This window comes from Alligator mississippiensis, chromosome 11 (assembly GCF_030867095.1).
Source record: "Alligator mississippiensis isolate rAllMis1 chromosome 11, rAllMis1, whole genome shotgun sequence".
Lineage (NCBI taxonomy): Eukaryota > Metazoa > Chordata > Crocodylia > Alligatoridae > Alligator > Alligator mississippiensis.
This window is the reverse complement of record NC_081834.1, coordinates 34,784,310-34,797,571: the sequence shown is the minus strand read 5'-3', so window position 1 is coordinate 34,797,571 and position 13,262 is coordinate 34,784,310. Positions and strand designations below refer to the sequence as shown.

The 13,262-nt window shown below is 42.7% G+C and overlaps 1 protein-coding gene across 11 annotated transcripts in view; it reads right to left on the bottom strand.

Annotated features, from left to right (window-relative positions):
• OTUD7A (OTU deubiquitinase 7A) overlaps positions 1-13,262 on the bottom strand; it is a 306,759-nt gene that overhangs the window by 169,359 nt on the left and 124,138 nt on the right. Inside the window, exon 1 of one of the 11 annotated variants that reach the window (XM_059714801.1) lies at positions 10,869-11,002. The exons of the other annotated variants lie outside the window; for them this stretch is intronic. The gene's annotated coding sequence lies outside the window, so the exon portion shown is untranslated. Of the gene's footprint in view, positions 1-10,868; positions 11,003-13,262 lie in introns of those variants that run through there. 11 annotated transcript variants of the gene reach the window in all.

Genomic DNA, 13,262 nt, shown 5'->3' with positions numbered 1-13,262 from the left:
TTCTATCAGACATAAGGAAAGTTGAAAGAAACACCAATTGCAATTTATAGTATGTCAAGTTACAGAGTATGCACAGACAAAACACATGGGGGTAAATCATGACCCCATTAAAGTTAATGACAAAGTTCCAATGGGTTTAATTGGGTCAGGATTTCATTCAAAGAGTTTTACTCTGGGAACACTGCTTCATAGGCAGGGAGATGGACCTTTTAACTTATTGCCCAAAACTCTGCAATTAATAGAAATGGATGAACCACCAGTAGGGCTTTGGTTGACAAGCCCGAAGTTTGGATTCTTATCCTGAAGGTATCGGCACTTTAAGACTCCCTCTTTTTCCCTGCTGCTAGACAATAAAACACATTCCCACTCTATATCATTCCCATGTTAATCCACCTATTTGCCAAAAGTCCACATATTTGCCCCCTCATAACCACGTGGTGATCTATAGAGCAAATCATGATTCAGGGTGAAATCTTTCTTTTTGGAGTTTGCAATCAAAATCTCAACCATTTGTGTACGTATATAATGGGCCTTTGGGCCAGTGAAACTACTCCAAACTAGCTTTACTCATGTAGAGCTACTCTCCTTCCTACTCTACTTTTTCCTGATTTCACTTTAATAAATTTAAAACACACATAATTGATCACTTAGTATAGCAGTCTTGATTCTTCACCATTTCCCATTACTTGACAGCAAGACCCAAACCAAGGAGATGTATTTAACATATTAAGCACTAAACAGAATATTACACAAACCTCAGATTACTTAAGCAGAGAGTGCATCCATCATGTGCTGGCGGGATGAGATCCATAAGAGGTTATGTCAGCTTGTTCAAGAAATGGGCACTGTTCATGCCTGAATCCAACTCAGCTATAAGAAGACTTTGTTAAAGTGCCTCACTCAATTTTATTTAACTTAATATTGGGGTGAAATGACAGATTGGGAAAAACTAGAAATTGAAGTAATCTTTGCCCAGAATGAGGTACAGCATGGGCAGCAGTGCAGGCTTCCACCTTTGCTCAGTCACTATCTCTAGATTTGACCTGAAAGGGCTTCTCCAGGCTAAGAGATAAATCAATCCATCCCTTACTAATTTATCCTTGACCTCAACATGCAATCAGTTGTGCTGAAGAATTTTGAGATAAAGATTAGTTTGAAACCACCATGGAGATCACCAATGAGACATCCATCTTGCTAACTTTTGCTCAGCTACAACTTGGGAAAGAAACAAAACAATGACTTGAAAGTATTCCTTAAATCCTGTTCTCTTGAGTCATTCAGACCGAAATAAAAAATTAACAAGAATAAGGTTTTGTTGATGAGCTTGATTATCCTTTTAGCACGGAGAGCAGGACACATTTCTCCTTGTACTTATGACATCATGAATCACCTTAGTATTGCTGTCATGGTTACTTGATCATGAGAACCCACTAATCACAACAGTGGTCACGTAAACAGTCTTAGTAGTTCTTTTCCCAAAAGAAACATTTCTTTGTATTAGAAAAGTTCATCTTCAGAGAATCTTTCATAGGAAGAGGAAATATTTGGGCATTCCCTTAGATAATGCCTCTCATTAATGTAGGCAAAGAGCATAACATATTGCCAACTGGACCAAAGGCTAATGCTGCACATTTACTGAAAGACAACAGGCATTATCCAACTGCCCATTACTTCCTATACAATAAAAAGTAATTAAGAAGCCAGAGAACACTAGCCTCCTGCCTGAAGAAATGCAATCTCCAACCCAAAATCCCAAAGCCACAACCGTACAGTGGAGGGACAGTTGTTCTAGCAGGAAGCTCTCACTGGGTGCTTGTACACATGACGATTGTCACCAAGTACACGTGACAAAAATTTCCTTTGTGTGGTTTAATAGCATCACACATTACATGTGCACGAGGTTTAGGGTTTTCAAATGAGTTTGCAACATTGCAAACTAAACTACAACCCGATATAGTTTAGCTTGCAATGCTGCTGCTTGTAACATTGCAGCCTTTTATCTAACAGCTCTCCCTCCCTGCCATGAGAGAGGCAGGCAGGATCCACCAAAAAAAAAGGATCTGGCCCCTCACATCTTCTGCCTTCAGCCAACGGGCATAAGTGGCGAGGAGCCCAATGCTTTTTTTTTTTCTTTCTTCTCCTTCATGGAGCTTGCCCACCTCTCCCATGACTGGGGGGTGAGCTGCCACCGGGCTGAGCAGCCCCTGAGCTGCAGGGGACCCTAGTCCTTCCTCCACAGTGGCAGCACTTCCTGGGGTTGGCTGGGTGAGCTGCTAGCAGGCCGAGTATTGTCTCAGCTTGCAGGCAGCACCCGGCTAGATCCAACCTTTCCCGAGTCAGCTGCCACTTCCAGTGCTCTGTGCACTGTCCGTGCCACCTTCCCGCCACCTGCAACTGCCTGGAAATGGGCTGGCTTGCCCCTGAAGCAGCACAGGGAAGTGGCAGGAGGGTGGCTGCTTGTACTGGCAGCTGGAGAAGGTGACTGGGATGGTGCATGGGCTGCTGAAAGTCCCGATGGGCTCAGGGAAGAGTTGGATCTGGCTGGGTGCTGCCCCCAAAGTGGGGTAGCACCTGGCCTGCTAGCAGCCTGCCTGGGCAGCCCTAGGGGGTACTGCCACCACAGAAGGACAAACTGGAGCTCCCACAGCTCAGGGCTGCTCAGCCCTCTGGCAGCTCACCCCCCTGCCATGGGGGGTGGGGGGAAAGGGGGAGGGCAGACAGGCTCTGCCAGAAGCAGGACCGGGCCCCTTGCCACTTGTGATTTTAGCAGCTTGCTACAGCCAGCAGTATGCCTGGTGCTGTCTGGGAACTAGCTGGCTTGCCCCAAGGGCACTATGGGGGGCTGGCACGAGGGTGGCTGGGGGCAATGATGATGGCAGAAGATGGCAAGGGTAGCACATGAGGTGCTGGGAATCTGGGTGGGCTAGTGGGAAAGTTGTATCATGAGACCTGGGATAGCCCCTGGCACACTAGCAGCCTGCTTGGCCAGCCCCAGGCAGTGCTGCTGCTGCAGAGGGAAGGACTAGGGCCCCCTGCAGTTCATGAGCTGCTCAGCCTGCTGGCAGCTTGCCCCCTGGCCATGGGAGAGGCGGGCAGGCTCTGCCAAAAAAAAAAAAAAAGGATTGGGCCCCTTGTCATAATGTGACAGAAAAATTGAAATGGTTTAGTCCTTAGGGTTTTATTCTATACCCGTTTCAATTTAGGGAGCATAGAATAAAACCTTGGGGATTAAACCTGCATCATGTGTACAAGCAGACTTATGCTTATGTGCAATTCTACACCCTCTCTCTTGCCAGTGACATTCTCCAGCTGCTCTTGCCAGCCTGTATGAAAGTTACTGGCTAGCAGGCCAGCATACAATGTTGTGATGCTAACAAAAGATGGGTGCTTTTCCTGCAGGCTTCTGAAATGCAGAACTCCAAATTCTGGGAGGGGTAAATTGAGCAACCCCCTAAACTCTGTAAGAGGCAACTCCTTTGAGCCTCTGCCACCTATGCAGCTCAGGCAAGACAGATTGTTGAAGCTCTTGATTAGGTAATTTCCATCAATCTCTTTTAATGAAATCTTTTTAAAACTGAAGTTGTGCTTCCAGAAGCATCTATATTAGAACAAATAGTAAACATGGATCAGTATGGAAAATATCAGGCTTTCTGCTACATGACATAAATATTACAAGTTGCCCCTTTTTTCAAGCAAATGGCCATCTGCCCACCACAAAGCCTTCCCTTTACAACCTCTGCTCCATGTGGAAGCTGAGAGAACCTTCTAATACAAGCAAGCAAACTCTGTTTTCTTAGTTTGCTTCAATTTAGGCAAAAATCAGACTTTCAAAACAATTCTTTTTTGCCAGAAAACCACTTTTTGCAGTAAAAACACACCCAGATGGGAGAGGAAAGAAAGACCGTTAGCAAGGAAAGAAAACAAACTACGCGGAAAAAAAGCAGTGACTCATTACAAATAAGAATCTCAGAACCCAGCTGGCTACCAGACTTTCTGTTCTAATCAAATGAACACAGGACCTCCTACACCAAACCTCCACTACTTTTGCGCTCCAAACATATTAACACTGCCTCACTCACTGCATCTACTTAGAGCAGGTATCTTCTAAATGCTGATTTTAGCACTTTCTTGTCTAAAGGATGACTGTTCCTCTCAGAATGGTTGTGGCCATTATAATATTTTAAAAGCCTTAGTGTGTCTGTCTGTAACGCTTTATTCACTCTCTGGTTGGTTGTCTGAAACAACCAGAGTGCCCCAACAGCATTCTGGACAGGAGGCAGCAGTGCGCCATCATGTTGGTGGGGAGGAGCGACCAGAGCAGAGGGTGGTTTCCAAGAACCATTTCAAAGATTCACTCTCAGAAATAGCACAAGTAGCTTAGCTGTATGGAATGCATATGGAAAGTGGTCAAATTTAAAACAGAATTAGAGCCTTGGTATTCATCTGCAGGACAAAAGGTTTACTATTAGGAAGTGGCCTCAAATTTCAATGCAAAAATCAAAAGAAAAGAAAAACTGTTTAAAATGTAGTATAATGGGAAAATTACAGTAAAAGTGATTCTGCATGGAGACCATTTGATACATATCAGAGGAGAAAGCATTAGAAGATGAGGATTTATATTTTATTTTACCTTAATTCTTTTTAGGGAAAATAAAGTTCGCTAAACATTAAAATGGGTTAGGTTAACAGGATTTTAAAATTAATATTGCTACCAAGTAATAAAATACCTTGCCTTTCTCTGTCTATCCATCTCTCTCATAATATTGAGCCATGCTTGTAATTAAGTAGCTGCCATCTGATCAGAGACTGACATTTTTACAGTTGGGAGGTCCAGAGTCCAATTTAATAACGAAAATGGAAAATTATTTTTTTCCAAAACAGGTGGACCAGGCTATGTAATACCAACAAATGACACAAATACAAGCATAGCATGGAACAGAGAAAGCCATTCCCTTCAGATTAAGAAAGGCTGCTAAAACCTGGGGGTAAGGAGCGAAGCAATTTCCAAATGGATAAAGGGAGTAATTCATAAATCAAAACATGTTTTCATTTTAATAATTTTAGAAGACCAGAGAAACGTAGGATCTCTGAACAACAGGACAAGCTTGATCCAAAGTCCAGGGGAAAAAAAAAACAATGGAAAGACTCCCACTGACTATACTGGTATTCTTTTTATATTCATGTGGAAAGTCTGATGTCTGATTACCATCGCTGATGCTTCTCAACTCATGAGGCATGTTCAAGTTAAGTTGTGTTTCCCACACTGGCATCCTCCTCTTTTTCACTGCACTGATGCACTACTCTGAGTTGTGGCTGAATATGGTAGAACATGGGTGGCCAACCTGTAGTGCACGTGCCACAAGTAGCACGAACAGTCTCTGTATGCGGCATGCAGCGGATCGGGGAGGAAGCAAACAGCATAGTGGCAGATATGGCAAAGAAGCAGAAACAAAGCAGCAGATGGGGGAGGGAGTGCAGGGAAGGACGCAGAAAGCAGAGCAGCAGATTGGGCAGGGGTAGCTTACTTAGAGGTAAAAGAGGTTACTTAGCTTGCCTTTAACAATAAAGTTAACTTAATGAAAATACTACATAAAACTGTATCTGATAGTAAAACATCAGATTTCTTTGAACTTTGGTGCGTGAAACTTCTTTCTTCTCTTTTCTCCAAGAGAAATGCACCTGTCTACAGAGGGTTACAACAGACTTTTAAATGAGCATTTTAAGTCAGTTATTATATTACCTTTAAAGCCAAAGCACTCTTGAGTTAGACAACATGCTTCTGCACGTTTGCAAAATAAGTGAACAGTTATTAAATCACAATTAAGCAGTCAGATTCATGAGGTTAGTTCTGCTTCAGATCTGAGCTGAAAGCTATCAGCAGTAATGGAAGTAGGAGTTAATATATTACGCAGCTTTTAATTCACTTGGTTATAACAATATGTATATTTGAAGGTCACTAATTGCTCAGAACATCTGTATGCCCAGGTACAAGATGATGAATTATTAAGGATGGAGCAGCTGCCTGAGTACCAGAAAATGTTGCATCAAGAATAATTGAAAGGAATGAGCGAGTCTCTAATGCATTTACAGAAATTAAGAACACATTCTTATAATCAATAAATATAGTAATTTCCTTAAGGGAAATCTGGTTACTTCCCAACATGGAGCATCTGCTCCTGACCCTTCACTTACTTGAATTAACTTTCATTTTATTTTGCCCATTATGGTTATAACCAGATGGGCACTGTTATGCAGTATATGGCGTTGCAAACACGTCTGCCATGCTACATACCACATAGTCTAGCGCTCTCCGCACTGCAAGGGTGCACTTCCCAAGCATGTGCTGCATCACATTTTTTTCCACGGGTTTTTTTCACCCCTGGATTTCCAGGGGTCAACCCCACTACAAAAAAACCCCACAGAAAACAAATGGTGCAACACATGCTCAGCATGTATTAAAGTTAAACACATATTTCAGCGCTGTCATGGATGGGATGAGTTATGTACCTATCTTCCTATCAACCATATCAAACAAATTCAGTAGTTAAACATAAGAAACAATTTCACAACCTCCTCCCCACTAAAATTTCAAATTGGTTTCTGCTTTTCAGAGTTAAAATTGGAATGAGTAAACCTTTAGAGGTAGAAAACCTTTACAGACATATAGATGTAATTGCTTCAAACATTGGTGAAATCTCATCAGGAATAATATACACTATTTTGGTCACTCATATTTGAGAAAGATTATTTCAAATTTAAGTATTTTCAGAGAAATGCTACTCTAATGAACAGGAAATACAAAGCCTGCCTCAAGACTGAGGGATCTTGACTTGTTGAGCCTAGCAAAATAAAGACTGAACAGAAAACAATTAAATTAAACAAACATGGGCTGGAAATTAAAAGAAAAAGAAAAAAAAGATGCATCTTACTAAGTGAAGCCTCAAAGGTCTCGTATGACATCTCAGCATACGATAAAAAAAATCGTGCAAGAGAGGAGACTGGATTCAGTAAGCCAGAGGTCTCATCCAGTGCTAAGGTCAATGCCCCATGTTCTAATACTAATAAATATGAAATGTAAGTTTGCAGTTAGAGGGCACTTTTCAATGGTTACTCTTATTTGGCAATAGAATAATACAGCACTGCTGGAAGCCTTATGGGGGCCTCTTGGGGCTGCAGCTGCAGTGATCCTGGAGCAGGGAGCCTGGCTGGCAGGTAGAGCGTGGCTCTGGCCAGCCAGGCTCCAGTTTTGAGCAGTGCATGCTGCTACCGTGTGTGCCGCCCTGCTTTTTTTTTTTTTTTCCCCAGGTGCAGGGGGAGGAGGTTTGACACCAGGGTCTCCCAGTGTCAAACCCCCCACTCCTCCCTCCACACTTTTCAAATTAACAGTGCAGGGAAAACTAGCATATGCAGCGTGTGCAGTGTCGCAGATGGGTCTGTGGTGCTGCATACTGCAGAGGCAATGTCCAGACCAGCATGCATACAGGCCTAAATCTCTGGTGCTTTTCAATTTACAGGATATCCTCGCCATTCGCAGGGTATACGAGAACGTATCCCCCGCGAATGGCGAAATCTGCGAATAAGGCACTGTGTTCATGAACACCATCTGTGTTCATGAACACGGTGCCTCCGGCTCTTAGGGTGGGGGCATGGCTGCCTTGGCGATGGCGGGAGCGTGGCGGCAGGAGAGCAGTGGCAGCAGCAAGCACAGAGCTCCTGAGGAGCTCCTTTAAGCGTATTTAAGATGCGGGTTTGGCATTTGCGAATATTTGAAACCGCGAATGCCGAACCCGCAAATAGTGAGGGTTTCCTGTAGTCATTTACACTTGTGTAAAGTGAGTATGAAATGCTGCAAAGCTTCAGTACCATTTTGCAGGCATGTAAATGACTACAAGAGGAAAACACTGGAGAAGCTACTCAAACACGGTCTTTTTTGGGGAAAACCCTTTTGTTCTTTAGGTGCTGGCATTACAATACATAAAAACACTGTCAAGTGCTTTACAAACATTTATCTTCATGACCAGCTACAGAGAACCAATAATGCAATATTTCACTAAATATGTATACAAACAAGCCTAAAAGCTACATTATATCTGGCCAACAGATTTTTTATAGAAAAATCATATGAAAATTCCCCATATGACAATTTAAGTTAATAATGTTATTATTAGGCCTCTGCTGCAGCACTAATGAACATTTGCTGTAAAAATTTATTAACTAAGATTTTGGATGGATTGGATGTCTGATAAAACACATGAAACTACCAGTACATCAAGATACTGCAAAGATGCCATCGCTTTCAATTAACTGGAATATGGCCAGAGTAGCAAGGTATACAAGTAAAAACGTTGACAGCTGTCATAATGGTAATGGTATTTTCTTCATACGGTTACCTATCATTCGAAGGGAACATGTGAAACTAAAGTCAACACTATTTGCTAGAGTAGCTATCTTGTTATGTCCCTTGTTAGCTTGATTGCTACTTTGAGGTAGTGGAAGGAAAAATGTACACCTCCTATAGAGAATTAAAAAGAAAAGGGGGGAGGAAGCTGACTGAGCTGGCTTCCTAGCTACTCAGCTCTGCCCTGTGGTGGGCTGGCATAAAGCTCATCACCTTATATTTTAAAATCAAGTAGCAACACCGGGTTAATATAATGATCATTGTACTGTAGAACAAATGCAGAATTCTAGAAACAGGATGCATGGGAAATATGATATAATAAGTTCTTTAACTTACAGTATTATATATTTTACAAACTATAATAGTTTTATATACAACTATTCATATTGCAGCCAAAAGGGTACAGAATCCATATCGACAAACACTTATACGTGTTTAACTGTAAGCACACAGTGAAATCCTGCTGAAAGCAAAGCCAAGTGCATGCTTAATTGATGAATCGGAGTCTTAGACAGTAGGGTAAAGAAGTAGCTCTTCTTATTACTAAAAAGTATCAACTACTTCAACCTTTTATGCAAAGCAGTCCAGAATTTTAAAATAATTTTGGATCCCCGTTTCTAGATTTTTACTGGGTTTTTTTAATTTTCATCTAGTAAAGTGGTTGTATCTCTGCTATAGAACTTGTGACTGTTATCTACATCTTTGAACTGTGTTAACACAGCTACAAGCTAAAAGTTCTTCACTCAAAATCTAGCAAGTGCTTAACTAAGCTTCTTGACAGTTTTGCAGCAATGGCCAGAACAGACTGTAAAATGCTTTCTTCAGACTACAGTGCCATATTCCATTTGCTTCCAGGTGCAATTCAAGCTATGGTATTATACAAAGGGTTGGTAACATGTGGTCCATGAGGCAGATCTGGCCTGGGAGCCACTGGATTTTTGGGCCAGAGGGTTTTGTCTGTGTCCATATCCATGCCCATGCTGGGGCTGGGCAATTTCCAGATATAGCCTTGCGGCCAATGCTTCTTTCCCCCACTTCCTAGCCTCCCCCACCTTCTGCCTCCTCAGCCATGGCAAAGGCACAGATTCTGGCCACTGGCGAGCTGTGCCAGGACCAGAAAGCTGGAAGCTGCATCCTCACTGCTGTCATTTCCATGCACTTCTCCCCACTAGCTAGAAGCTGTACTCACACCCCAGCTGAGAAGCTGTGGGGCTGGGAGAAGTGACAGTGGCACAGGTACAGCTCCCAACTCCCTGGCCTCAGCACAGACACAAGGAAAGCCCCCTGATGCTGATGCACCATGATAGCCATCCAGCCCACACTGGACCCAAACTGGGCTGTTCCAACCTGTGGCTTGAAAAGGTTGATGACCACTGATCTATACAATGTCTTCTTTGGTTCATCTGCACCAGCCAGACTTCAGTGTTCAAAGATTTTTTCCATGTTCCTGGTTACCTGAGAGAGCATCATTTCCTAAATGCTATGGTTGTAGTTGAGGCAAGTATAGGCATTCTGCTGACCCCTAAGATAGTGGGGTTCAACTTTTTGGGCAAATGTGCAACCAATTAAACTCCATGCCCTCCCTGAGTGCCACTCTAACCTCTTTCTCTGCTCAATATGCTCTCTTCCCTAACAACAGCTGTGCTCCCTGATCCCTATACCACACACACAAGCTGCTGGTCTCACTTGTGGCATTGGTATGGCAGGCTAGCCATCCTTGGACGTGATCCTTTAGAAGCTGGAGATGGGGCATGCTCTACTACCTGTAGAAACTGTTTCTCTCAATGGCCTGAGAAAGTTCAAGTCTCTCAGTTGTCAAGGAGCAGGCAAAGCAAAGTCTTTTACTCGGGTACAGACATACAGAAAGCCCAAGGTGGAATTGATCTAAGTTGCATGATTTTCTCTAAGTGGTGTAGTTAAATTGGTAATGAACAGAACACACATTTCCCTTTGGTTGAGGGGAGGAAGGGGAGAAAAATTAGACTGGGTTCCACCATTTTTAAACTAGTTTAGGTGTGCTGAACTTCTGTTGTTGTTACAGATATAGACTGGTTTCTGATCAGTTATACCAGTAAATTATACCAGTATAATGTCTCTTCCTGGCCTTAAGAGTATGGTTAAGCATAAGGACACAGAAGGTTCGATATTTTGTTTAGGCAGCCTACTTGTGCCATTAAGTCAAGTATTCAATTTTGGTTTTCCCAAAACCAAACTGAGCAATTGGCACCGCAAGAGAATTAGGAAAAAATAGACGCAACTAACTGATGAAACTCAAAAATTGTTATAAAAGGAATGCTCCCAGATACTTAGCCTTCCAATACAGCGCTACCTGGCTTACCACCTTTCATTTTAAGCATTGGGATCACATAAATGTGCACTGACTTCAGCAAATGAGAAATATTTTTATTCTTGTTGGACTTGTGGATAGAACTGAATGCTAATGACAAGAAGTCTTATTACGTCATCTCACCTTTCTTGCAAGATGATAACATGTCAAATCTCTACAAAGTTTTTGAACGGCAGAAAAGCTTCCAGTCTTCCATGTTTTGCTTGCATTAATGGTTCACATTGTGCAGGAAATATTAGATGGAATCATACATTAGCCAATGCGGATCTACAGATGAAAACAGCTATTTTAAACTTTGGAACCACCAGTTTTAGATAGATGCTTTCAAACTCCCTGAAACTCAAAACTGACATATTTTGATTAACGTTTATTGTTTTCCCCATTGCAAAAATAGTACTTTTAATCTCTGACAATTTCTTGGGAATCAGACCTTTCTGGCCTTAACTGCCCTAATGACTAAAATCATGACCTCTGTCCTTCCCCATAGCCAGTCCATCCCGACTTCCCTGCCAGGCCTCTCCTCTCCACTGGCAGCTGGGAACCTGCTTTTATGTTCCTTGGCCCTTCCCCCTTTCTGATCACTTGATCCTGCCCACTCAGGAAGTCCCTGTTAGCAGGATAAGGTCTTCAGAAGGAGTGGGTCTGCAACTGGCCCCCAGCTGCATCTCTTTACCCCTTATAGCCATAAAAGTACTCACCTTAAAAGGTACCTAGTCCCACAGTCTTTTTACATGGCCTCTCCCCAGTAACAGAAGGGAAAAACCCAGCTACACAGATTTAGCCAATTAATCAGTTACAAAAGCAAATACACAGGAACAAAGAATCGTTCATCTCTGTTTTGACTTCACAAAACATCCCTTCCTAACCCTGATTTCATATATGCTTATGTAAAGGAAACATACAAAAATGTTATAGCTGGATTAGTGTTTTGTAGGAATGAAAAAAAAAATCTAAACAGAATAAAACAGATTGTCATAAAGCCATCAATGGGGTGCACTCTGAGCATCTCCCAAGGAACCAACTAAGGTTTGTCCTGAGAACTTCTTATCCCCACAAGCTCCAGCACCACTACCCTTATATTGCAAGTCACAGGCAGCAGGGGAATCTGCCCCCCTTAGGACTGTGGAAGAAGTTTGAGGCCCCCATTTCTATAGAATGGCTAGTCTGGAACATCACTTGATCAGGGATTACTCTTTCCACAGAGAATGAATACGAAGATAAAACAAACAGATTTATTATGCAAGAAAAAAGAATTATACAGGCAAAAGTGACCATAAGTTTGGAGAGAAAACACAAAGCTAAACAACATTTCTTACCCTCTCATCTGGCTACATCCTAGCCCTCCTGAAAGTCCTGTCAATCAGCCTTCCTGTTGATTCTACCAGCCCTGACTGCTGGGGACGTGGACTCCTCCAAAGCCTGAGAAAATCCAAAACACCCGATTCTATCATAGACTCTAAAATACTTCCCAGGCAGCTTTCCTTCTCATCTGCATTGTTTTAATTACTCTTGAGTCACAAGAACCTCCCAGAAACATCTCACCCTGAGACGCCTGGCATTCCTATGGCTAAAGAGCCATCTCTCTCAGATGCCTTAGCCACAGTTGATTTTCCCATTACAAGCAGACTATGACTTGGGTGCCCATCCCACCAGTGGCCCCTTCTATCTGCAACTGGAAGTGGTAGTTATCCTTGCCTTCGTATCACAACAACAAGACAGATTTAGCAGTTCCACCTAGTCCCTTTCCTTGACCAAACCATATGCAAAAATCATAGATATACAAAGACAGCATAACATAATCTATACAGTGAGAAAAGGAACATAAATGGATACAGCAAAACACTGGGCTTTACCGCAGAACTACAGATGCCATATCAGTGAAATAAAAAGAAAAACCATATGACACCCCACAAATTCCCAGGCTCATGATGGGGGCCATGACAAAGATGAAGGCCGGTGCAATTATGAAAGCCATTCTCAGGTCTTTATTGTCATAAATAAATCTTTGGAAACAGAAACTATGTAAGACACCTAAGGAAAACCAGTGTTGCAGTAATTGGCACCAGGAAAGACTGCAGAGAGCTCAGTTGCTGCTTAATTGCAATAAAGTTTGATGATTTCCATTTAAACACAAGCACCACAGTAGATCCCTTTCATTTCTGTCTGTAAATTAAGAAAACTAGTTACCAAGTCCTTTTGCCGGACAGCCTTCAACTGCTCCATGGCACAGAGCACTAGCCTGGGATTTGAGCAGTCTGGGTTCAAATCCTTGCTCTGCTGTCTAGAGATCTGAGGTTCTGCTTCCTTCCACGGGACCCGTGATGCAGAACTAACACACACTACTGAACTTCAGATTCAAGTTAACACACAATCCCCCAGCATCCCATGACAGTTTGCACCTCCCCCACAAACCTCCCTTTGCAGGGTTGGGTGGCCTAGTCTTGGCCCAATCTTTCTGGTCCAACCAACCAAGGAGGCATGCTCTAGTGCCCCCCGGCTGCTGGCCTGGACCACTGC